The sequence below is a fragment of the Sardina pilchardus genome, chromosome 17, assembly GCF_963854185.1.
Source record: "Sardina pilchardus chromosome 17, fSarPil1.1, whole genome shotgun sequence".
NCBI lineage: Eukaryota > Metazoa > Chordata > Actinopteri > Clupeiformes > Clupeidae > Sardina > Sardina pilchardus.
The window spans coordinates 6,813,880-6,840,577 of record NC_085010.1 but is presented as its reverse complement, the minus strand read 5'-3'; positions in this window follow the sequence as shown (position 1 = coordinate 6,840,577).

Genomic DNA, 26,698 nt, shown 5'->3' with positions numbered 1-26,698 from the left:
TGGCTCTTTAAAATTCAAAAAGAAAGTAAGACTGCATGTACATGTAGTATAAAGACAGGACCATACAGTCAACAGGAAGTTCCCTCCAGTCAGTTTGTGTTTTGATCATTTTGTTCATTGCCTCGCTTATGTTATTATTGGGACTCTTGTTTTTGAAAGCTTCAAACTGTCTGGTGTAGAATGAAGCCAAGTTCTCACACAAGTCCAGATTTAAATACTGATCAAAGTAATTCAGAAAACCCTCTGACCACCCAAGCCTAAACTTGGCAATTTGAGCCTCATTGTTTTTTTGCTGGCCGAATCTATCAGCATGCCTATTTGATCTGTGAGTACCTTTACATCGTCCCTTGTTCCCCCATGCTTTTGAACCCAATATTTGATGTCCCGCAACACGATTCCTGCAGTAGACCAAGCTGACATTAGGGAATGCCTTCGGCAAAGCTCAACAATGCCCTTTTCCCTGTCTACTACCAAAGGCACTTATTGCTAAGCTTCTTTGAGCCCATCCCAAGTTTTCCTAGGATGTCCTTCAGAAACATTTCATGATGATAAATCCAACTGGGAACACAGGGTCATTGGTTAAGGCAGTGTTTCTCATTACCACAACTGAAAGGTAAAAGTCACCCATCTCAAAAGTGGTGTCATAGGTTATAATTTACAGGCATGTGCTGCACATTTTCGGTAGAAGGTTCAGCTAAGGTTGACTGGTAGGTTTTCGATGGGAATTGGCCATGATCTCTCTGATGGATATTGGCGAATACCTGCTTTGTAGATGGAATGAAAACCCTCGCCATTTTTGCATTCCCATGCTTCATTGGCACATGCACCGTTTCATCCCCAGGTAGTGCACTAAGTACAAATTTTCAGCCAAATTATCGGGATCCATCAAAGTGTACACATGCTTTTTAAACGCTGCCGATCCGTTGTTGTACTCAGGCGTTCTGATATTTTAGTAGCGCTTCAGGACTTTCCCCCCGTATTTTTTTATGTTTTATTTTATTTTATTTTTTTTTACCCCTTTTGTTTCCAAACCATTTGGTCAAACCGAAAATCCATGCCAGATCGGCCTTCTTTCAAACATTTGTTAAGGTACACATCACCCCCCGTGGCTCCAAGGTTGGTTTGTGTAAAATGCTATCCTTAAACTTTTCAGCATCGCCCAGAATGGTCTCTGCCTCTGCCAGAGTAAACGCTGTGTCTTTATGCATGAAAGACATTTTACACCTTACCACTGAGACAAAATAAACGATAAATCGAAATGAAAAAATGAATTCAAAATATGAAGATATGAAATGTATTTTATTGCCCTACTGTAGGCTATATATGTAGCCTAATGATGTAATGGATGCAATAGATAATGTATAGCCCTATATAGGTGATACACTGCCTACTACCCCAAAAAGCCTTTAAAAAAAGACCGTTGTTGGATATTTACATGGTCACTTCACGCACGATAAAGACAAGCTCCTGCAGTTTGTGAAAGGGACGAATGAGGTAAGTCTATGCTGCAGGCGGTTTTAGGTTCTGGAGGGGGAAAAAATCAAATGTCAACACTTACTGTCATTGGACCATCAACTTGTTGTCTGTGCTACGTTGGCCAAATAACTGACCAATCACAAATGTTAAGGGTAGATGTGGTAGTGCGTCTTGAGCAAGGTGGTTCACACTCAGGAGGAGACAAGTACTAAGGTGTAAGATGGGATTTTATTGTCCTTTCCCAAATAAGGCCAATAATTGGCAATAAAGATAATAGAAAAATAAATAAATAAAAATAAATACTTTCAATAAAGGAAACAAAAAGATGACATAATAGTCAAAATCATAACAATAAATGAATTAAGCCGGCAATACAATTAACCTTATAGCAGGTCACAAAGGAGAACACACAGGACCCATGTCCTTTCACTTGCTGATGTAGAAAAAACCTTCTGGTGGCAAACTTTTCAAAGTTATTTATAAGCAGAGCCTCAGAAAAGATGTCGAGAATGAAGAAGGTAGGCTACACTTTGAAGCGAGGAAGAGACACACGTTAGACAGCATAGTAGGGACATATGTGGCAGCATAGCTTAGTAGGCTAGTGATTAAGTTACTATGGAAACATTCAGGGAAGGAACGTTAGAGCGTTTACATGGACATTAATTTTCCGAATATGGACCTTATTCTGAATATTGACAATATTCAGAATAAGGTGTTTAAATGAGTTATTAAAATAATACTCTGTTCATATTCCCGTTTACATGGCACGCAGCATAGGCTACTCTGATTAATGAAAGTTCTAACGTTCCTTCCCTGAATGTTTCATTATTATAGCCTAATCAAGAGACGCACTCAGATGTGTAGTCTACGTTGTACCTACTTCATTCTCAGAATTATCTGTTTATTGACATTCATATTTAGTCATTCAAAACCTTGTGCATTTAATTAACACAGCCGAAGGTAAAAGGTTGATTGTTACAACAGGCTAGCACATTTCCATCTGTTGTTAGACACACGATGCTGCAAAAAAGACATGCATCTCTACTGTGTATGGTCGGATTAATGGGACGTCGGACCAATGGTTCTCTTTTTTTTCGGACTAATGAGATGTCAGACTAATGGGATGTCGGACCAATGGTTCGTCCCCACGAAAGGGCTGGTAGCCTAATTGGTGCTTTCACCATAATGTAGGCTATAAAATCATCTACCTTGTCTGATTTGTGGAACTATTACCTACAACCCTTTGGAGGTGAATAAAGAATGTAATTGGGGAAGTTGATGTGAGCGATTGTATGGAGACTAGAGCTCATAGTGCTGTAGACGCCAGGCTGGCATTTCATTTAGCCTGGCTCGCTCTCGTGTTGAATTCCAAGGAGTCCAAACTTTCAAATGGTATATAACATTACTATGCCACATAGCAAAGTGATGCATACAATTGAGTTTGAATGGTGGGGGGAGGTGGTGGAGGGGGGTTACCGACCCGCCAGCGGGACGGGTGTGAATGAAGTGGTTGACAACATAGGTGTGGTCTCAGTGGGGCATTCCAGCCCCGCTTCCTCCACGAGGCCTTCCAGCTCCGCCTCCTCCATAAATGCCCGGCCTCCATAGAAGGGCCTTCCAGCTCCGCCTCACCTGAGGTGCCCTGCTCCTCACAGTTGAGGGTCAGGGTGAGGACAGTGTCCTCACTCGGCTTCCAACCTGTCCAAGTTTGATTAGAAAAAAGTAGGAATGAAGCTGAACTATAATGTATTATAAAAATTCAAAAAGGTAGATTATTTGACATAACCACACACAGGAATTTTAAGACCCGTATATTTCTTAGCTTGTATGCATTTACATATTTCTGAAACACAGGCCAAAATATGGGCTATAGGCTATTTTTCACATTGGACACAAGTTAATAACGTGATTTTGGTTGAGGTGTGAATAGCTAATAGCGATACAATGGGGGAAACAGGGAAACTTGGTACAACAGACACCGGATATGGGACTGGCATCTAAAAAAACCCCAAATGTATGCACTTGGTAACATAAATCAACAGGGTTATTTGTTGAACATGGCTAAAATTCTTCTATAATCTTTCTACATAACAAAAAATAGTTATATTTTCAGCAACAACGCATAATATTTATATAGCACCTTTCACAACACTCAAAGCGCTTCATTCGCACATTGGAAGGGGAACCTCACTAACCATCACCAATACCATACACTTCCTTGAGTGTGCAATAACCTCCATTGTGACAACTGACATCATTAGCTTAGTTTGGCCCAATCACAGGAGTACTTGGGCCAACCTTATGATTTCAGTTGGAAAGTGTGCCATCATCTATATAACCTATATAACAACATTCGACAGTGTTGACATTTGTTGTATAAACTATAATAAATATTTGTATGATAATGATCAACAAACAACTGTAACGTGTATGGCGACTGGAAGAAATTTTACTGTACAGGTCACCTGCACAAATCAGCTCAAAGAATGCTGCCATTTTATTGAGATGATTAGTAGCCAGCTGGTCCAGCTCACATCTTGGGGTGAGGGTGGTAACTTTCCTTTTTTTTGAAGAAAGAGGAGTGGCTTGTAGCCCATGGCATACAGCTTCTCAAGCTGCAAAGACAAATAAAAATAGTATGTTATCAAAAAGGCTGAGTGTAATTTCTATATGAGGCAGGACTTTAACATTTTTGTAAGACCAAAACACATGGCAAAAAAACTCCTGCACATGATTTCATGTCATATTATATTAAGGTCCTAGCCTGGGTGTTCCCATACTGCCTTGCGCGGTGATTTCAATCCCGCTGCTAAGCCAGTCTGGAAACTAACGCCCAAATGTTCGCCTGATGTTGGCGAACCAATCACAGAACATCCGAGAAGTTTCCATTGCTTCTTGCGTCTACATTCGACGCCAAAGGATTTACACTGATGTCAATGGCAGCCCTTAGCGTTGCATACGAACGAGTTGGGTGAGCTATGCGCATTTGATAGACATCCGTGGCGCCCAATGAACAGATCTGGGCATTTTTTCAAATACGAGAAAATGAACGTCTGGTTGCCAGACCACGTCTCATTTGAGAAGTGGTAGGCGTTAGCCAGGCTATTAAGGTCCTTTAATTGGCAGAATTGTAATGCACTCATGACCAGCAAAAGCAAAATTACTCATCCTCTAAAGAGAATGTTCTATTTAGTCAAATTTACTGGGCAAGCTCTGGCTTGAATTTGATGTAATAATTATTAACAGATTAGGTTAACTTTTAAAATGGTTAAAACAGCTCAACATTGACTTTTGAAATGGTTAAAACTGGTTGTTAGCTAGGCAATCAAACGTGAGACTTTGGTTGTCAAAACCAACAAAATCTGGTTGGCACTTGTAAGAATTTGGTAGCCAAGGACCCTGCAGATGTACTGCATAGATTTTTTCCATCCACCTTTCATATTTACCATCATAATGAATAGTTTACACTGAAAATCAACAGGATTCCGGCATACATCTAGTGACAGTGTGTCTTCAGCTGTGCTTCATAGGTGCCATTCATTACAGACCAGGTTTTTTTTTATCAATGGCGTAATGCTTTTTAGATTGTGTAAGATAGCTTTTTAGATAAAACACTAGACCACACCTTATGACATTAATTGCCAGACCCCTGGACGCATTGTTTAATAAAAGAGAAGTGCATGGCGAAAAATTAGAATGTAAGATAATAAGCTTTGCATTGTGATAATAAAACGCTTAGCGCTGCGTGTCCGATCATCAAAATAGGGCCCTATATCAAATCTAGAGGATACAGAATTTTGTCAAGTACACATTACAGGCATGTTCTTTACTTTGGCGGACCAAAGCCTACACTGTAGGCCTGGGCCCGTATTCACAAAGCATTTTATCTTACCACTAAGAGTACTCCTAAATCGCGCTAGAAGATTTTAGTTAGGAGTTTTCCCTTAAAAGTTATTCACAAAGCCTTTCAGACCTACTTTTAGTAAGGAGAAACGCCCACTCCTAAACTAAAAGTGAGTCTTCGTTGCTATGGTTGACGTCATTACTCATGCACGAGCTTGATGAAAGTGACCACCTTGATTGGCTGGTGATTATAACGCGGGAATGATGGCAAACCTCCCCTACAATGACGAGTTGAGTGACAGGTGTTAGGTCTTAGCTGGTGAGAATGCGTGCGCTACGTCGGGCTGTGAAGGATGGAAGATGATGAATAAATAGGCATATTCTTAATGAATAAAGAGTAAAGCAAGCCTAGGCTTAATGAAACACTATGGACTGGAGCAGTAGGCTATCTTTGCAACATGTTTTAAATTAATCTGTATGAAAACACGTAGCCTATATTTGCAAAGAGGAGAAGCGATTTAATTTAATTAGGCACAATGAGACGTTACATTTAGTTTACATGCAATGGTGGTTTTGGTTGTCGGTGGCATTATTGCATTTGCATCCTTAGTTGCAATGCACATTTATTCCCTTGCATGACAGCGACCTCCTGCACTGCACGGTCATTTCAAAACATCGCGACGTGAAATGCCACTAAAAGCGGGTTGTGAATAGGTCTTAGTGAGTTAGAAGTCCTCTCGAGTTATTTTACGCTGTCCTAGACTTAGGAGCTACTTTTAGGGTTAAAATGCTTTGTGAATAACTTTTAGTGAAAAAAATTAGGAGTCATAAAGTTAGGAGTGACACGCCCATTATTTTTAGGAGTTCCTCCTAAATTCGCCAGTTAGGAGCTACTTTTAGCCCTAAAATTCTTTGTGAATACGGGCCCTGTACTGTCTATAAGATTGTAAGAATGAGAGTTGTCGGAGAAATCTGCTAACGTTTTCGGAGTCCAGGGTTCCCACTCTAAGTGAAATGTAAAATTCCATGCCCCTCCCTGTCCCATCTGCTACAGCATGTCTCTTTTTCAGTGTGAGTGCTGCATCACTCTCTGCCAATAGGCGCGTTCAAGTTGGCTGCGCAGCACAAAAACTGCGCAGCACAAGATGCACGTGGTTAAAAATCTGTCCACGATGGTCTAGATGGGCGTGTTTTCGACTCGGCAGTCGGTATCACATGGCATCAACTTATCGCGGGAGCAAGGCGTGGCCAGGCGGCTGCTCCGCAAAAGAGCAGCCGGTCTGGAGGTACTGCGGAGAGCAGCGGAGCCTAGACCCTGCCTTCATGACGTCAGGTCTTTGCCCTAATTGGCTTTTACATCCCTGACGTGTGTGCAGGTGTTTAGATGCCTCCCCATATCCACAAGAGTCCGTGCGGGTCCGTGCCTCGTGATTCGTCACATGGTCAAGTCTAGCCAAGTCTACACTACGGGAAGTAGAGCGTGTACAACTTCATAGCAGCGTTTGCATCCCCGCCCCTGCTGCCACCGGCAGCTCTCGTTGCTGCAAAAGGTCATTTAGAGTTGAACTTGAACACGGCTATTGTGTCTTCTTTTTCTTGGGCTACTTATATTGTGTAGAAATCACAATTTTATAGGCCTGCTGGTCTAGGTTAAGCCTAGGCTACGTATTTCAGATGAACAGCAGGCTAGTAAGGAAATGTGCTTAAAGTTAAACTACACTTTTAACAGAAGTTCCTAAATTCCTAATTCATTTTGTCACGGTTTGGGGTTTGGTTTTTGGGTTTTGTTTTTTGTACTTTTAGTTTGTAGTGTCTTGTGTCTTCCTGTTTGCTTTGTTTACTTCCTGTGTTCTGTTCCATGTGCTCCTTAGTTTACCCTCCATGTGCTCTGGTTTGTTCTTGTCTCCGCCCCTCACCTGTGTCCAATTATTAGTCACTTGTTAAGTTCACCTGTGTCTTGTTACCCCTTGTTAGTGCTGTATTTAAGGTCTCGGTTTTGTTTGGTTCTTTGCTTGGTCATTGTTGGATTGTCACTGTTGTTGTGTTCTCTAAAGCCTACCTTACATTGCCAGACTTTGCAAAGATTTGGAAAAGATTTTTGAAAGACTACAGTCTCAGACCCTCTCACATCTAAAGACAATTCATTGAGTTTTTAGTCACAGACTAGTCACAGGCCAGTCTCAGATTAGGATTTTGCAAAGACGGTGGTCACTATTTACAAGACTGCTGCTAGATTCCTTCAAATTATTTCCATCGTGCACTAGGCTATACGTCATCATCAACAGGAACTCACATGATAGGCTACTCATATCAAAGTATTTTTTTCGCGTTTCTGCAGCATTGTTTGATAGTGTGACATCACTAACAGATATAGAGTTGTTCTGTCACGTAGAATAGCCGACTATTAAATTATAAGAAATGAAATAACAAATAATCATACAGGCTACAGCTGTCGCCTATTTTGCCCCTTCCGTTTTCGTGTTCGTCGACCGAGGTCACTATTGGTTTTTAATGTTCACGTCACTATTTGCATGAGCCACGACTGAAAAGACTTACGATAATATCAAACATGTTTGATATTGTCGTAACGGCAAAACTAGAAAAAGACTGACTCCGACAGACTTAAAACCTCTAAGATTGGCACCTTACACTAAACGATTTAGATGACGGGAGCGCGCCGAGATTCTAGTACAACTGGCAAGATTTCCGCCCGATTTTGGAAAAGTAGTCGGCGACTGTTAAAACAGACCAAAATCGTGCAATGTAAGCCAGCCTTAAGTGAAGTCAAGTTGAAGCAAAGTTGGAGTCCTGCCTCGCATTTGGGTCTTGTCTGTGTCGCAACCCTGAGAAATTTGACATGAAAGGGGAAAACACATGCTCAATTTAAGTCAGTTTTTCATTAAGGATTGACCTGGACCTCTACTTGGACCTGGTTTTTGATTTTGTACCACCGTGTGTTTGAGTTTAACACACCTGGGGGGTATTCCATCAAGTGAGCTAACCGTAAATCACAGCTAACTTTGATAAGCCTCGCTATTGTGACCGGGGCCAACACTAGCCCCAAATTACAATGACCCGACTACGCCACCCAGAGGGACAAAAAAGGGGGGGAAACCCCACCTTACAGTTCTAGAACAGTTTCCCAAGTTCGTTTACAACAGAAGAGAGCAGAGACCCAATTCTCAAGTTCAGTACTTTTATTAATCTGTAGTGGAATAATAAGCTGGGGAAGAAAGCCAATTAGTAAAAATATATTTTATTACTTATCCAATAAATAGTTAATGATGAGCACTACTGATATCGTATCAATCACATCCAATAAATACAGTCTAGAAAACTGGATATAATCTAAATGTACTCTAATTACTACCAGTATGGAGAGAGCATCAGGTGAGCCACTGGAAAGTGAAGGAGAACCTCAAAACACCACTCACCTGTGCAAAAAGAGAATATTCACACACACACACAAACACACTGTTATTCACACTCACAGCAAGCAAATAGTGCAGGCACGCAATTATGGGTGAATACCAGAAAACCTCGCTAAGCATGCAGTGGTTGAACGAGGAGAGGAGGAAAGAGGGTAGACACCATCCGTGGGCCTGATGTGTACTTTCTCCAGCAAACAGGGCTAGGCTATGAGGGGGAAACTGGATGGTTAATTGGGGTTTGTTTAGAGGGATTGAACGAACACAGTTGGTTTAACAAACAAGACAGAAAACAGTACTTTGATCCAAAACAAGCCAAAAACACGGACATACATGCAGACGCGACGGCTCAAGCCAAGCAGACACTGACCCGTAGCCTAAACCAGCGACAGCGTGTTAAGCAGGCATGCAGACAAGTTACATAAATCACAGAAACAAAATACATATGGCAAAACAGCAGTGCCATTAACGGGAGTTCTTCCTAAAAGCAAACGGAGCCAATATTAACATCAAACATTTCAATAAACAGCGTGGAGCAGGCGTTCAGTGCATTCCATAACAATGGGTGGATATTACCTTGCACCAAGTCTAAGAAAGCTCGTCTTTCAATCGGTCATCTCCGCATCAAGCCGTCCTGTTAACGATCGGCAAATTAAAATACTAAAACCATCAACAACACAACTAAACACTGCGTACATGTAAGGTGAAACGCACCTGATCAAGGCAACCAAGGTTTACAACAGGAGGAAGTGGCGAGATATTTGCCTGAGGTTCAGTGCCGGCAATAGGAACCTATTACATAGATGCATGAAACATTAGAGTCTGCTACATAAAGACACATCATATAGATAAAACCCACGCTTACCTGCCAACAACCAGGGATCTAGAGGGGTGATACACTCCAACCAGTCAGACCGCAAGGGAAGCCGACAATGGCTGCTATTTAAAGCCGATCTCCAATACGGAAATGGATTACGTGGTTTACGCAGCACTACGTGATCTAGTTGGGGGCGTAGCCCCCGGCTACACTAATTTGAGAGAGAGTTCGGTTACTCCCGCTAACAGGAATCTCAGCTGAGTTGCTGGGGTAACATGCTTCTGAACTAACCTGGTTGGTGGCAGGCTAACTGCCGAGCTAAATTAATATGTGTTGCAAAAAAAAAAACACCAGTCGGAAAACGAGTCCCAAACCGTTGGTTCCATCAACCTGTGCTTTCGTCACCTGTAGCCTACAACTTAAAAAATAGAAGGAGAAACTTGTTTCCGACAGTGTTGCAAGCATTGATTAAGGCTACCTATTCGCTAGTTTCAAAGAATTTCTGAAAATTATGCAACTTACATTGTTTGAACTTGATCTGTGTGTGTGGTCCAAGGACTCTTGCAGCTCTCCATAAAATACATCTTTCGTGGTGTCATGCACAGCGTGACAGGATATAAACCGCAGTATGTTTTGCGTGTTCTCGGGTTCGGTTCCCATGCGATGAATTTACATAGGCTATGTTAACACATTAATATTGCCATGTTTAGTTATACCCTTTAATGAAAGGCATCACTATTGATAAAGGGTCATGTACAGTAGCTTGTTGTCAATGGGCTATACGATGCAAGGCAAGCCAGCCTATAGCCTAATTCTGTAAAGGCTATAATAATTAAAACCGCTTCATATAGTCTATTGATTAGGCCTATAGTTCGGATATCAAACCAACTGTATTACACAAATTAAATATGAAATGACATATTGAAAGCCAATATTGCATTTCAGATAATTATATTTCACAAACACTTTGGCAGAACTGTATGCTTATGGGAGACAATAGGCTAGGTTTTCTCCCAATACTCCCAGGACAATAGGCTACTAATTTATTTTATGACCACCGAAAAAATATTTCAGAGTGAACCCTTTTAATTTAAAAACGTAGGTTATCTTTATTGTTGAATAGCCTATGCCAAAGTTGTTTTGATTTTAAATAGCCTGCTTATTCACTCGTTTTGTTCAGAGTTAAGACAATCAAAGTCACAATTCAAAACATCATAATTAGGCTGTTTAGCGATTTACAGTAGCCTTGCCAACGATTTCGTTATTATCCTTTTCTGTAGGCAACTATCTATTTTTTTCACTCGGTGTTCAATTTGATTACTTCCAATGAAAATCCTGTAGATGGCGCTTGTAAATCGAACTGAAATCATCTAGTTTGCCTTAATTTTACGACATTATATCCTCTTTTCGTCAATCTATTGTTTCGGTCTACTTTTCTACCTCGTGCAAAAGCAGACATGAAGCTGATTTAAGCCTCGTTTGAATAAATGAGGCCAAGATGCAGGTAACATAAGTTAATGGAACGGCTTCAGCCCCAAGTAAAAGTTGGCGCTAGTTCAAGCCAGGTTATTTCTCTTAAGCGCCGCCTTTATTAGAATGATGGAATACCCCCCTGGGGCCTGTACCACGAAGGGAGCTCAACCTTCCCAGATGTAACCCAGGGTTACTTTGCTAAACCGGGGTTGACAAAACCTGGCTATCTTCATTGGTGTTAATCGGTACTACGACGCTGAGTAAGAAGTTGATTTGTTGAACTGGGGTTAACCTCATCGGAGTTGATGCACGTTCACATAAAATGGGCGAGTTGCAGTGCAAATCACCACTTTAAATGATGACGTGGTCACGTTATTTTACGGTTAAGGAATGCGCAATGATTATAAAAAGTTGCGAGGAATTAAAACCCACTCTACTACACATCAAATACGTCGGCAGCAAACAAAGCAAGACAAGGCTGTTGGCAACATATTGCAGATCGGATATATGAAAGTAAAGTTTTATTTCATGTTCCTTAAATAGCCTATGTGTTACGGAGGATTAATAGCTAAGCTTGCGGAATGTCTGAAATGTGTTGAAATAAATACATTTTGAGATCATAAGAGTCCTACAGATGCAACACAATTCATGCCATGTAGATTAATAAGGATAATTTAATGTTTAGCTCCATTGACTGATTTAGTGTATTCCTATCCTGTGAACATTTTAGATGCAACGGCAGTGCCGCTGGCAGCAGGTGAAAATGAAACTCAAAACACATTCAGGTTTATAGGCCTTGTTATAGCTTGTATTATTATTTCTTAATTATGAAAATATGTTATAGGCCTATTGCCTATGCTTAGCCTCCACTTTGCCTCGATCAGCTGACAAATGCAACGAATTCCCTCAGCTGAGAATGTAGGCTATGTCTTTCATAGAGAATATTCTATAAATGGAGAAAGATTCTGGCGGTCTTTAAAAACCCTCGCCTTGCGAAGAGAGCCGCTTAGGTAACCTACGTCGACAGATCTCCCAGGTAACCTACGTCGACATTGTGGGGTGGTACTTCGCCTATAAAGGGTGTGGTTAACCGCAAACCTTGGGTTAATCAAGAACATAACCTGCTCGGAGCAGGTTTGAGATGCAGCGTAAATTGCATGGCAGCATACCTTGGTTGAAACCTATTCACCTTTCGTAGTACGGGTTAACCGGGAAGTTACGCCACACGTGATCAACTTACTCTCGAAGTTACCCAGCTAAGCCAGTAACCCCGCTTCGTAGTACAGGCCCCTGCACTAGGCTTTAACTGTGTTGCGCTGATAACGATGGTAAACAGAAGTGTTCAAGTTGCATTTGGTGTAAAGGTGGATAACCCTATTAAAAGAGGCAGCGTTGATTGTACATACAAAAATTATGGCTTCATCTTCCATGGCTGCCTCATTGTGATTTCTTTTTAGCTGTTCAAGCCACTCCCCCTTCCTCATGTCCAGAGCCGCCAGCCTCTTCTTCAAACGAGCCTTCTTGGGCTGCTCTGCCCCACAGGCCTTGCAGATTTTAGTGGCACACGGCATGACCTGGGGGCAGTTGGGGCACGTTTTTTTGTTGGAACCCATGTTGTCTAAATAAAAAGAGTGAACAAAAGGAAAGTTATTTATGTACAATGTAGGCTACTCATAGAAACATTCTGAACCAACATCACATTATATGATTTAAAATCATGCTATATGCAAGGGACTCTGTGTACAACGCAGGCTTCTGATTTGCCACTGTCTCCAAGGAGCCAGCAGCCCCCAAAGCCACCACCTTCTGCCACCTGGCAGAGTGCGGACATTGGTCCACACGAAGGAATCGTGTGTGCTCCCTGGTCACTTTGCCACGATGTCCAGGAACACTCCTCGATGGTCACACAACACCTGGATGTTCAGGGCTGGATAGCCCTTGCGGCAGATGTAGGCCGGCTCGTTGTGACTTGGGCCCCTGATACGCACAAGGGTGCCATCGATGGCACCCATCACCCGAGGTATGCCAGCAATGGCATAAAATCCACCGCTGACATGGGTGATGTCCTCTGGCGCAGATGGGAAGGTCATCCTGTCAGGGACCTGCAGGAGGACCTGGGTGACCGCGTTCACAGCCCTACTGACGGATGCCTTGCTCAGCCCAAGGCCATCCCCCAACACCTCCAAAAAACTCCCCGTAGCGTAAAAACGCAGTGCCGCCAGGAGTTGGACCCTCGTGGACAAGGCGAAGTTGCGCCTGGTGGCCCTCTCCAGGTGTCGCTGGGTGAAGGTCCCCGACTCTGCAATTTGACCTCTACTCAGACGATACTTTCTGAGGATTGCGTCATCTGAAAGAACGTCCAGGGGGCTGAATGTTGTGCGAATGTAGACTATGTAGATTCACATAGACTACCTCACTTCTACGCTTCTACGGCGACGCTGGTTTAGCTCCACAATCCTTTGTAAAGAAGCCATTGTGTCTAAGGGACTCACATGTTGCCACATCTTTTATGGGTCACAGGAAATGGCCCATGCATTACTTTGAATTAATTCATTAATTGATTGGCAGTTGCCATTGGTCCACATCTGTGGGCTGCAAAGATAATGATCAATGTTCAATTATCCTTCATTTATTTCACACACCTGTTGGAAAAACCAAGGCATGAGTTCAAATGTGTTAGATGTCATGTGTATGTAAAGGCTGGCTTACTCCTCACTGCAGTTGCACCGTTCTGCTCACAATAAAAGTTACATGGGTGTGACAGACCATTGGATCAATCCAATTAACATGAAAAGAGAGAAAGCAGCTCTTGCTTGTAGGCGATTTAAGGGGCATCATACTGATGACGCTATTGCAGTTGAGCTTGACAATATACACTCAACATATGGGATAACGCACAATATCACAGCAAAAGTGACTGATAATGGGTCTAATTTTGTTAAAGCATTTAAGAGGTACCAGCCACTTGAGGAGAGTGATTCTGAAGACGGAGATGACGTGACATTTACAGACATGAATGAAGCTCTACATGCAACTGATGATGATGATGGAGATGTACATTGCATGTGATTATTCTTATCATTTCAGGCTATCAAAACCAGATTTGCTGATGTCCTGGGAAACGAAGAGACTATACTAGCTGCCGTAACTCTTCCAAAATTCAAACTTCGCTGGCTGCGGTCACATGAGTTGAAGGATAAGGTTAAGGCAAGTTTGCTGGCAGAGTGCCGGAAGATTGTCCTTGAAGAACCACAGCCAGGTACTAGCACATCTTCACATCACACAGATTCAGCCAAAGAGAGTGATTTCTTTTCTGACGATGAATACCTCCTTGCTTCAATGTCTCATAGAAGCTGCTGCAGCTCAATGAGATCGGCTCGAACCATAGACTGTCGCTATACCTTAAAATGTGCGGGTTCAAGCCGCGTCATCCCTTTTACATTTATGCTGATTATTTGTTTGAAATTGCGCAGAAACATTATCAATAGCTTAGGCTATCAAAATGATATAGCCTATTCTGTTGTATTATAACTGCCAGCACGTAGACCTTTAAAATCAATTGTTTTTTCCTCTTAATACACTTACATCGTACATTTATGCTGTGTCGTCTTCTGAAATTAGCTGTGTGAAACAGGTGAAATACATTTCAGCAAACACCTATCATCTACAAGCAGCAGGTGTTTGCCGAAATGTATTTCACCTGTTTCACACAGCTAATTTCAGAAGACGACACAGCATAAATGTACGATGTAAGTGTATTAAGAGGAAAAAACAATTGATTTTAAAGGTCTACGTGCTGCCAGTTATGCGTGCGGAACTGTGGTACTGATACAAAACATGAAATTACTTTAAAAATATAACAATTAGACACAAATCCAAATGGCCTCATGTCAAAGACAACCTATTTGAGGAATACATGGAAGGTTAAATGAAAAAAAAAATTAAGAGGATACTGCAAGAAAACAACCTCTGGGGTCATTTTTGACCCCACTTATGCATCTAAGGGTTAAACGACACAAGTAAATTGCTCCCATTTATTCAAAGCCAATAAAAAAATATTTATGCCCAATGGCAAACGCAACAATGCGTAGAAAAATATGCAACTAAGTATGAACCTCAAGACACCGTCGGATGAAAAAAAAAAGTATATATTTAGCCTACTGCTACAACCAACAAAGTATTCAAAACAAAGGTGAACAAAACGACGGCCAAAAACAGGAAAGATAGGATGCCTTACCAGACGTAGAATGTAATACCAAAGGCAACTATACAATAACGACAAAATAAGCGGCAATTCAAACTACAAACAATTGCAACGAAGCGATATTCAAACAAAGTAATAGGCCAGTAATCGACGATCCCCCACTTATTACAATACGACTTGGACCTTGCAATAAATATGAGAGAAACCGGGCGTTCAGATCACAAAAGTAACAAGTTTAGGTAGGTTTAACAAACAAAGTACTGTATAACGCCGCTCAAAGTAATCTCTGTCAGACTCCGGGAGAACAGGGCTTTTATCATGCGCTTTTATAGAATTGCACCAATCGAGGAACGTCAGCGTCTGCTAGAACGGAGAAACAAAACAGAAGACAACCAGCAGGGGAAAACGGACGAACCTGCAGTGTTTGTCACACAGTCATTTGTATAAGGTGTAAATAATTGGAAACAAAACACACCCCTGGGGTGCTCCTGTGTTGGTGAATTGTAATGATGACGTGCATGAGTTAAAACGGACCTGCTGACTGCGTTTGGTCAAAAAGTCTATTATCCACAAAGTCATTTTAGGATTGACTTTGAAATGTAACAGTTTCCTTGCCATTAGATGTGGCTGAATGGTGTTGAAGGCACTGCTGATGTCAATAAACAAAATCTTGACCAGGCTTGTTCTAGATGTTCCAAGTATTTGTCACAGTCAGCAATGCATCTTCAACCCCTCTCCCCGACCTCTGGTAGAAGTTTTTTCTCAAAACATTTCATGACGGTGGATGTGAGGACGACTTGGCGCAAGTCATTAAAGGGATATTCCGCCATTTTTGGAAATACGCTCATTTTCCACCTCCCCTCGAGCAAAACAATCGATATTTACCTTGTTCCCGTTCATCCAGCCATTCTGTGAGTCTGGCGATACAACTTTTAGCTTCAGCCTAGCATAGATCACTGAATCGGATTAGACCATTAGCTTCTCGCCTGCTAGCTTCATGTTTAAAAGTGACTAAGATTTCTGATAATTTTCCCATTTAAAACGTGTCTCCTCTCAAGTTAGAAAGTGCAATAAGACCAACTGAAAATGAAACCTGGCGTTTTTCTAGGCTGATTTGACATGGAACTACACTCTCATCTGGCGTAATAATCAAGGCAACTTGCAAACATACCATAGGCGCAGTGATATCGTACGCAGCATCTGAAAATAGTCCCCATAGACATCAAGCAGTAGTAGTGCCAGTAGCTGCAAGTTGCCTTGATTATTACGCCAGATGAGAATGTAGTTCCATGTCAAATCAGCCTAGAAAAACGGCAGGGTTCATTTTCAGTTGGTCTTATTGCACTTTCTAACATGAGAGGACACACGTTTTAAATGGAAAAATTACCAGAAATATTAGTCACTTTTAAACATGAAGCTAGCAGGCGAGAAGCTAATGGTCTAATCCGATTCAATGATCTATGCTAGGCTGAAGCTAAAAGTTGTATCGCCAGACTCACAGAATGGCTGGATGAACGGGAACAAGGTAAATATCGATTGTTTTGCTCGAGGGAAGGTGGAAAATGAGCGTAATTCCACAAATGGCGGAATATCCCTTTAAGTTCCTCAGGTTTATTATGTTTTGGTACAGGCACTACAAGCGATTTTTTACACAGGTTAGGAACAGCACCAATGACAGCTGAAACAACCTATGGAAGGGCTGTGCTAACTGGTCTGCACACATCTTCAGTGCCTTGCTGCTAATACCATCTGGCCCAGAGGCTTTCTTCGGATTTACACGTCTGAAATAAGACTTAACATAATCAATGGAAATTTCAATGTTCGCCCCATTCATGCCTTTTAATTCCATGTTAATCTGATATTGTTCTGCTTTGAAATTGTTTGCGTCATCAGTCCCATCAGTCACTACGCTCCATTCCGTGCCCTCCAGACAATCCTGGATTGCCTCAGTGGCAGCTGCAGTCCAACATTTAACCTCCACCTTTCTGGCGCCAGAGCCGGGGCACCTAGGCAGGTAGCAGTTTGGCCATATTGTGGTCCGAGTTGCCCAAGCCGGGCAAAGCTTTGAAGTAGAAAGCATCCTGAATGTTTCCATTACAGTGATCAAGGCAAGCTTTATCGCGTGTGCGGCAGGTGGCAGGTTAAAGTCACCCATTATGATGTTAGCAGGAGCTTCTGCCTGAGATACAAGCTGTTGGATCTGGGTGGCCGCTGCCTGTATGTCCGCGAAGTGCGCAATATACGCCACAAAAAGTATAATCTGGTGTATCTCCCTGGGCAGATTATATTGCCTTAGACAGAGCGAAAGCAGTTCAAGGTCCTTTGTGCAGATTTGTGGGGTATACTATGAATCTCGATTAGTGGGTTAGCGAGGAATGTTGCGCTCAAAGCCAGGGTATGCTGTCATACGAAAGTGGATTTGTTTTAGCGTCGCTGTATCACCATGGTATCTTATGCTCGCAACCAAACTTGGTCGGGAGCAGGTTATGTGCTTAGTTATAGCAGAGAATGTCTAATAAATGGAGAACGACCACTCGCTGAATACTTCCGCATGGTACTGCAACTAGAGGGTGATCGCGAGCAAGTGGAGAATGACTGGAAGTGAAGTTTCTCCTAAAATCCACTTTTCTCTGGATATATTTTTTTGTGTAGAAATCTGAATATTGCATGTGAAAGGGGGGTCAAGGAAAATACACAAGGCTGAGTATTAGATTTTTTAAGTCCCTTAATTGCTCTAAAAAGCCTTTCAAACGTGTCAATGATGTCATTCATTAGCAGGGTGCTAGTGTGTTATGGGCAACAACGACCAAGCTTGTGAGAAACCAAAGGGCCATAAGAAATTGGTCATTCAACTTTCGACCTATAACCCATATTGAGCTTGCAGAAACTAAAATCCAATCGATTTATTTAATGATAATCAGGTGAAACAGACCAATTTAGCTGTCTAGCCCCATAGATCCCCATTGTTTGATCACTTGCTCGTGATCGCCCCTAGTGGAACTGCAACAGGAAATGCATGTACAATGCAGGTACAATGGAGTTTAAAGGAAGTGGACCGGCTCTCCATAAATGGGCTCTGGTTATAGCTCAAATCGTGAAAAATCACAGCCCTCTGACTAATCCTACTGACTAGTGACCAATCAATTATCTTGAAAAACGAAGTCATCTCACATGTGAAAATCTGTCATAGCATCTACTGGAGCAACTCCGCCTCTTCAAACATTTTGAAACTCGAAGGCGCTTTAACTATGTTGCGCATGCAGATATATCACTTTTATGGACATGCATAGCATACAACATCTGATGACCATCGATTTTTTGATGTTATAGGCTGGACACTAAAAAAGACCACCCTAGATTTTGCTACCGCTCATAAATGCGGAAGTAATCGTTTTTAAACCGAGGCGGTCTTGTGCATCTCCACGTTTCCCGATTGGTCAAAGTCACCCCAACCACGAGAATGCGCACAGATCTGAGCTGAAAGCCTAGTTTGATAAATTCATCAGTGAGTGAGTTTCGTAATACCACTCAACTCTGATAGCGACTTTCGTATTTAGCGATCCAGGTTATCCAAAGAAAGCCTGGTTATGTTCAGCAGGATTCGTAGTATACCCCACTGCTGTTTAGTTGTGATATGAGCAGGGTAGCAGTATTTCTTATTAATGAAAGCACACACGCCCCCACCTTATTTGTTCCCGGAGTTTGAGTTGCGATCCATCCTCACCAGTGAGAAGCCCTCTAGTTCAACTGAAGGGTCTGGGTCCGCCTCCAGCAGCCGCACGACTTCTGACAAAAACTGACAGAGTTCTGATGATTCATCATCGACAACGTTCATCAGGATAAAGCTGTGGATCATTTGGCCGTGTAGGGAGGCACTTTGGGAAAACTACGCCTATGCAGCTCTGTCAGCATTTTGGCAAAAAAAAGTGGCTGTCATAACTGATTGCTTTGAAATATTTATTGAAAAGCCATCAAACTTAAAAGCAAGCGCCGAAGCCTGGTCCTCACAGAAGCACCATGACACCATGAGATATTTGATTCGAATCACTCCACAGGGAACGGTTTCCTACATGTCCAATGCCTGGGGAGGAAGGGGGAGTGACACACACATCACAGAGAATTGTGGATTTTTGAGCAACATTTCACCGGGAGACGTATAGTTTTGGCAGATACACACTCTAAGAAGAGATGTGTCATTTTGACACATTTATGTGTGTGCTCAGGGACGACACATTTTGTGTCAATTTCAACACAGCAATTGTGTGGCTGGCTTTGTGAAAAACAGAGTTCAGCCATCTCAAAACAACAAACAGAGTGTGTATCTACAAAAATATGTAACTTTTTGTTTTTTGTTTGCTTGTTTATATTGTTTTTGTAGCTACACGAAATTAACACAAAATCGTGTCGTCCCTGAGCACACACATTTTGTGTCAAAATGACACATCTCTTCTTAGAGTGCAGTAGGGGCTTCGGCATTCGGGAGACAATTGGTTGCACGACAGTTTAAGTGAAATTGCCTGCACGACAACTGTAGTGAAATTGCCTGCCTTCACCAAAGGAAGTACATGAACATGAAGTACATGTAGAAAACTAGTCTGTGACATAGCATCAGTTAGATTTAATGTGGAGCGCGTGATGGTTGTGTGTGTGACAGACATTCAGTGCAGCATTCTGAATGGTCCCTTATCCCTTGACTTCCTTGTAATGCCTGAAAATGACACACTTCCTCTAATTGACAAAATTGCTCATGTATGTTGTATGTTGTGCATGCTCTAACTTCTCAGAGTCATTTGTAGATTTGGCACGAAACTGATTGTATTTATCTTGTAGCAGGAAGTGCTGTTAATAATTAATACACTCTTATGATTTGGGTTTGACAGTATGACATTCCTATCATATGATATATTTATTGTTTATCCACAAAATATAAATGCAATACATAATAAATAATTCATAGTGAAGCTGTCATTTATGTGTTCTTTTCCTTGTCTGACACAGAGAAAATAATTCTCCAACAAATTCTGGCGAGACCGTGTTTGAGAACTCACGGTGGGACTTCTCAGTAATTCCAGTCCAAAATGCCTCATCAAATAGAATATCCTCATGGTGCATGTCTTTTTATCCGTCCAGAAAACAACATGTGCAATTTAGCATTTGCATACTCCAAGCTGTGTTTGCGCATGGTAATAGTATGCATGTGTGTGGTCAAGCTTTGCATTTCCACCGCTTGTCATATTCATGCTGAACTTTGTTTTGTCCTGGCTTGCATCAGTTATGTTTTTGTGTCTGTTGCAGAAAGGACATTTTTATCACTACCACACGAGAGTACATTATTACGGGGGCTCTATGGTCAGAGAGGTAATGCATTCACAGGATGAAGACTAGACTGTGGAGGGATGTGCATTTTAGTCTGTAATGACACTTGGGCCCCTTCTCAACCTCTCTCCTCGATCCTTGGTCCTCCGGTTTATTCCCACTGATCTAAATAAAGATAGATGGGGCGGCAACAATGGGATAGTCTATCCAGTGTTCTTTATAGATCAGTGGGAACAAGCTGGAGGACCGAGGAAGGAAGGAAGGGAGGATAGATAAAAAAGACAAATGAGAAGCGCTCATGGAGTGAGCAAACATTAATTTTCTCGTATCTGACGCATGGTTTACAAATGCATTGCCCAGAGCCGTTTATTTGGCCCTACTGATGTCTACCAAATATGTCAGTGTGTAGCTCATAGGCTAGCCAGTCATATCAATTAGCCAATTCCAGATGACATGTATGTAGAGTGTTTTAAATCTTCAAAATAACATTTCATAAATGAACCATACATGTTTCAGTACTGATAGGTGTGTAGATTTGAACAAAAGCTGGTTTGGTTCTTAACTAAAATACGAGCTTCGGTGTGTTGCTTGGCCATCGTTATTGTCTTGCTGAGAGTGTGTGTGAGTGAGCAGTCAGTTCAGTTCTCTCCCAATGCTACAGCTCTCCAGCACTGCTGAGGCCTTCAGGACAGTTATGACAGCAGGACATGGGCCACCATGTGTGTGTGTGTGTGTGTGTGTGTGTGTGAATAGTGCCACCATGATTCCACTCGTATAAGTGTGTGTGTGTGTGTGTGTGTGTGTGTGTGTGTGTGTGTGTGTGTGTGTGTGAATAGTGCCACCATGATTCCACTCATATGAATCGTGTCAAATCCCCACATTTCAACAGGGCTGCTCACAAAATATCGAAGAGCAACACATTCATGGGACCAGAAAATGGTAATGGATCTGTGTGTGTGTGTGTGTGTGTGTGTGTGTGTGTGTGTGTGTGTGTGTGTGTGTGTGTGTGTGTGTGTGTGTGTGTGTGTGTGATTGTGTGTGTGTGACCTGTGGGTCATTGGGAAAGCAGTGCCACCCGTGTCTGTGTGGAAATTGCATTAGGCCGAGGCGGAGCCTCCTGGTGCATTGTGGGACTTTTTTCTCCCTCGCCAGGATGACTGCCCGCAACGCGTGTCATTACGGCCCGGCCCACCCACACACCACGCTGACACAGCACACTATCACGGTGTGTGTGTGTGTGCAGAGTGTGTGCACACACACACACGTACACAACATGTACACAACACACACAGTGTTAGTGTGGTGTCCCAGCGTGGTGTGTCGGTGGATTGAGCCGTACGCAGACATACCTGTGTACACTGTGTGTGTTGTGTGTGTGTGTGTGTGTGTGTGTGTGTGTGTGTGTGTGTGTTCATATGTGTGTACAGCTCGAGCCACCAACACACCATGCTGAGACGGCACACTGTCACTGTGTGAGTCTGTGTGTGTGTGTGTGTGTGTGTGTGTGTGCGAGCCACCAACACACCATGCTGAAACATTATCAATGCAACTGCTGATGATCCACTCTACACCCTGCCGGCTGTCTGGGCTTTGGTGTGTGTGTAGGTGTGTGTGAATAAGCATGTGCATGTGTGTGTATATTTCTGTGTATGAGCTTGTGTGTCTATGTCTCTGTGTGTGCTAGTGTCTGTATGTACTGTACTGTATGTGTGTCTCTGTGTGTTGTTAGTGTGTGTGTGTGTGTGTGAATAGTTAAGGGGAATCAGGTGGCACCACTGCTGTGTCCTGACCCAAATCCCAAACACAGACTTTAGTCAAGCCACCACTTCTCCCCCACCTCTCTCTCTCACACACACACACACACACACACACACATATACATACACACACTCAAAATACAAACACACACATATACACACACACAGGCCCAAAATAAACCATGGTCCACAGCTTGACCCGTTCCAGAGCAAGTCTCTTATCCATAGCTGAGGGCTGAATGATGTCACTGTAGGAGAACTCAAGAGAGCAGGAAGTGTGTGTGCCTGCCCTACTAACGGGCAGTGGACTTGACTAATGGGTCAGATTTATTTGCACACTGGTCTATATAGTATGTTGCATTACCTTTTCATATGTGATGCAGTACCTTTTGAGACGTCCAGAGCTTTGCACTACTAACCGTGCTGTTGGAATGTCTATCAGCAATATTGAGTTAAAGCTGCATTGTCCCTCGTAGACAACTGCTTTTTATGCATGGCACTTTGTGTGTGTGTGTGTGTGTGTGTGTGTGTGTGTGTATGTGATGCACCTGCAGAGTGTGCAAGTGCATCCCCATGCCAGAATCAGAAGATTGAAAAGGGTTACGAGGAGGCCATTGTGTGTGTGTGTGTGTGTGTGTGTGTGTGTGTGTGCTTGTGTGTGTGTGTGTGCGTGTGTGTGTGTGTGTGTGACAAAGGGTCAGAAGAGGCCAGTGTCCATCACTGGTGGCTTGCCAAGCCCTTTGAAGCAGAACCGTCCCAAAATCCTGCTTATGCCAGAGATCATTACATCACCCTTCACATTCCAACGCCTCAGGGAGAGAGAGAGAGAGAGGGAGAGAGAGAGAGAGAGAGAGAGAGAAGTGGGGGAAATGAGACAAAAAGAGAGAGGAGGGCAAGGAGGCTGTAGAGAGAGATGGACAGATTGAGAGTAAGACTGACAGAGAGGAAAAAAAGAAAGTGAAAGTGAGAGAAAGAAAGTGAGATTGATGGCAAGACGGCTTAATGAAGCCATTTCTAGAGACAGGCAGGAATATGAAGACAGACAGACAGACAGGGCAACGGATAGGCAGACAGACAGAAAGGAAGCAGAAAGAAAGACAGACAGGTAGTAGATGTGGGATAGTAAAACCATCTTGTGAATTCACATTTTACTAATTTTATTCTAACTCTCTGATGTTTCATTTATTGTTTTGTTTTTGTGTTTGTATCATTATTACATTGCATGTAAATGCAATGTACTGTTATCCCTGTTCTTTTTATTATTATCGGGATAATTATTCTTCCTCCGACCAAAATCAACGATTTATAACGCTAAAACCACTTAACCGTTTGACGTCATTCAAGCACTCCTACAAAGATATTGTAACGGAGATTTGACGATTGTATTTTTGACATTTGTGAACTTCATACTTTTTGAGATATTTACGATAAAAGAGTTTAAAATTCCCATAGAGTTTACATTGAGATCCTTTGGCGGCAAAGACCTATTGTTACGTCAGTGCTCAGCTGTCAGTAATCAAGGATCTTTGATCCAAACTAAAGCCATGCCACCGCTGCAACCTGGATGTTTTGTCTACTCATTAAACTGTAGCTCTGCGTGCTGAGTACTAACAGCTATGAAAACATTCTACCATGCCATAGCGCTGTAAACCAGGACGTTATCGTCTTGTCTCCTGTTAGGCTACTCCTAACTTGATTTGTTTATATCGTTACAGTAACCGGTTTGCTCTCGGTAACGTTATCAACAGCTAAAGACAATCTAACCTAACGTCCACGTAAATCTAACACTGTATTTAGCTAACGACAACCAAACTTGCTCCAGGCTAGGTTTTTCGGTATCATTCACAAATTAAAAACCTTTGTTAACAGCTTGTACATTCCTATTAGGACAATCACACACCTGGAGACACTTCGAAGAACATACTAGCTCATCCTGTACAAATATCCTACTGTAAGCTAACGTTACATTTGCTAGATATCATACCTGTTGCTGCATCATAGTTGATTGGCGTTGTTTGAAATTGTATTCCGTATTCCAATGGTGTCTAAGTCTAGCCTACTTTTAACCTGCATTAGTGTAGATATGAAGGCTATATAAGCTATCCTACCAGTCGTTTCACTGTAGGCTACTAAAGTGTCAGCTCTTGCAACTCGTTTGAAGTTGCCAACTTCATTTCAGTCTTACATTCTAATAAATGAAGAGTTATTTTCCATAATAGCCTATATCCACAATTTTGATGCATTTTCACAAATCACTTTTTAAATGTGACTTTCCAAGTAATTTCAGTGGAAATGTAATTGGGTTATTTTTATCTACTCTTCTGTGTAGCCAGTTGTCTTTTTAACTATAGACCTAATAGGAATGTTTTACACAGTCAGCAACCTTTTTGCATTTACATGCAATGGTAATTCCTTCCATGGAATTACATTTTCTAGTTCTATTTGTTGTTGTTATTATTATTATTATCAATATAGAGCTAGACAGACAGATTGATACAAAAACATCCCAAAAAGAGAAAGTAGTAAACAGATGGCCATGGACAGAGAGAGAGAGAGAGAGAGAGAGAGAGAGAGAAAGAATGATAATGTTTTCCTGATCTCTCCCTGTTCTGTTGGGGTATTGCCTCCTCTGTGCTGCTAACAGGGAAGATGGGAGCGGTGCATGTATCCCATGAGGCCAGTGGGTAGAGACATATGGGAGGAGCAGAGGGACATATGGTGCAGACACACTTATCTCTGATCACCATAGCTGTCTGTACATGATCAATGAGGCGGCTAGCACCATGCCTCATGCCAAGGGGTCCTTACACACATTTACACAAAAAGATTTCATTTGATTAGTAATAAAAAAAAAACATTTTTATTCAAAGTACCTTATGGTACAGGTAAGCTATTACTGTAAAACCGTGTGTTCAAGCTGATAACTGGTAAGTGTTTTTGTTGGTCGTAAGGCTAGCAGATGTATGATTACATATTACATCATCTAAATTATATATAACTGCGAAGGTCTCTAATAGCCTGGCCCTACATGTCAAGGCCTAAACATAATCCTGTCTCCTACCTGACCTCCTTACTTCGCTTTCCTCTTCTCTTTTCTATATAAATAAATTACTTACTACTTACTTTCTTAATAATAACCATGTCACGCTGTATAAACAAAGCTGTCATGTTAATGATTTAATTGCCAAGAAAATGGTGTATAAGTGAATACATTGATTTAGGAGGAAAATGCTTATTTTTTCCGAGTAAAGTCATATGGAAAGGAGAATGATTAACTAGCATGTTTTTTTATTTTCTTGAATTTCCCCTTGGGGATCAATAAAGTATCTATCTATCTATCTATCTATGTTTCTTCTGCATCCAGTAGAGTTGTGTGTGTGTCGTTTTTTGGTGTTTGTGTGTGTCGTTATTAGTGTTTGTGTGCGTGTGTGTGGTGTGTGTGTTGTGTTATCTAACGGGGCATTTACAGTACATGGGTGATGTTATTATTATAATTTTAACCGCAGAATGTCCATAGACCTCCCTTAGGCCAATGACACTAATGTTTTGCATCTAATGTCACAAACTCTGTGTGTGTGTGTGTGTGTGTGTGAGTGTATGGGTGCACCCACTGGCCAGAGTGTTATGGACCTCTTGGGTTTTTGCCAGACATGGTTGACCACTGAAATGGGTGGAAGTGATTAGAATGATTCATTAGCATAGAAGTTTAGAAGAGGGCCTCTGGGGTGAGTTGGTTGTTTGTGTGTGTGTGTGTGTGTGTGTGTGTGTGTGTGAGAGAGAGAGAGTGTTCAGGGAAGTTGAGAATGTGTGTGAGAAAGTGTATGAGTGGGTTGGGCTCTTATCATAATCTGAAGCTGTGTTCATGCATGCATGTGTTTGTGTGTGTGTGTGTGTGTGTGTGTTTGTTTATGAGGAAGGACTTAAGGGGTGAGTTCTAAAGTTACTAATGAGAATTACTACTGATTTTCACACACACAGACACACACACACACACACACACACCAGCACACGCACGCACGCACACACACCCCAAACAGACTCCCTAAGGCTCCTGCACTGATGTGATGGAAAGTTGTGTTTTTTCTCTTCCCCGCCCTCTCCAAAAAGCTGTGTCCATATCCTCTGGTGAACAGCCGAGATTAATAGCATAGTTAGGAGTCAGAAGTGTTGACGGAAGGTAATTAACCTTTTATATATGCAGGCTGGAGTTTCAAAAGAAGGCGGCCAAACAGCCTTTAAGGAAGCGAGGGAAACACATTTCTCAAGTGCATGTACACAGACAGGCAACTAGAATAAATTTGCATAGGAGATGATACCTGGAAGACATCGCCGTGGTGTCATCATATTTATTATTTCATTACTTTATCGCAGGTCATTAGCCAAG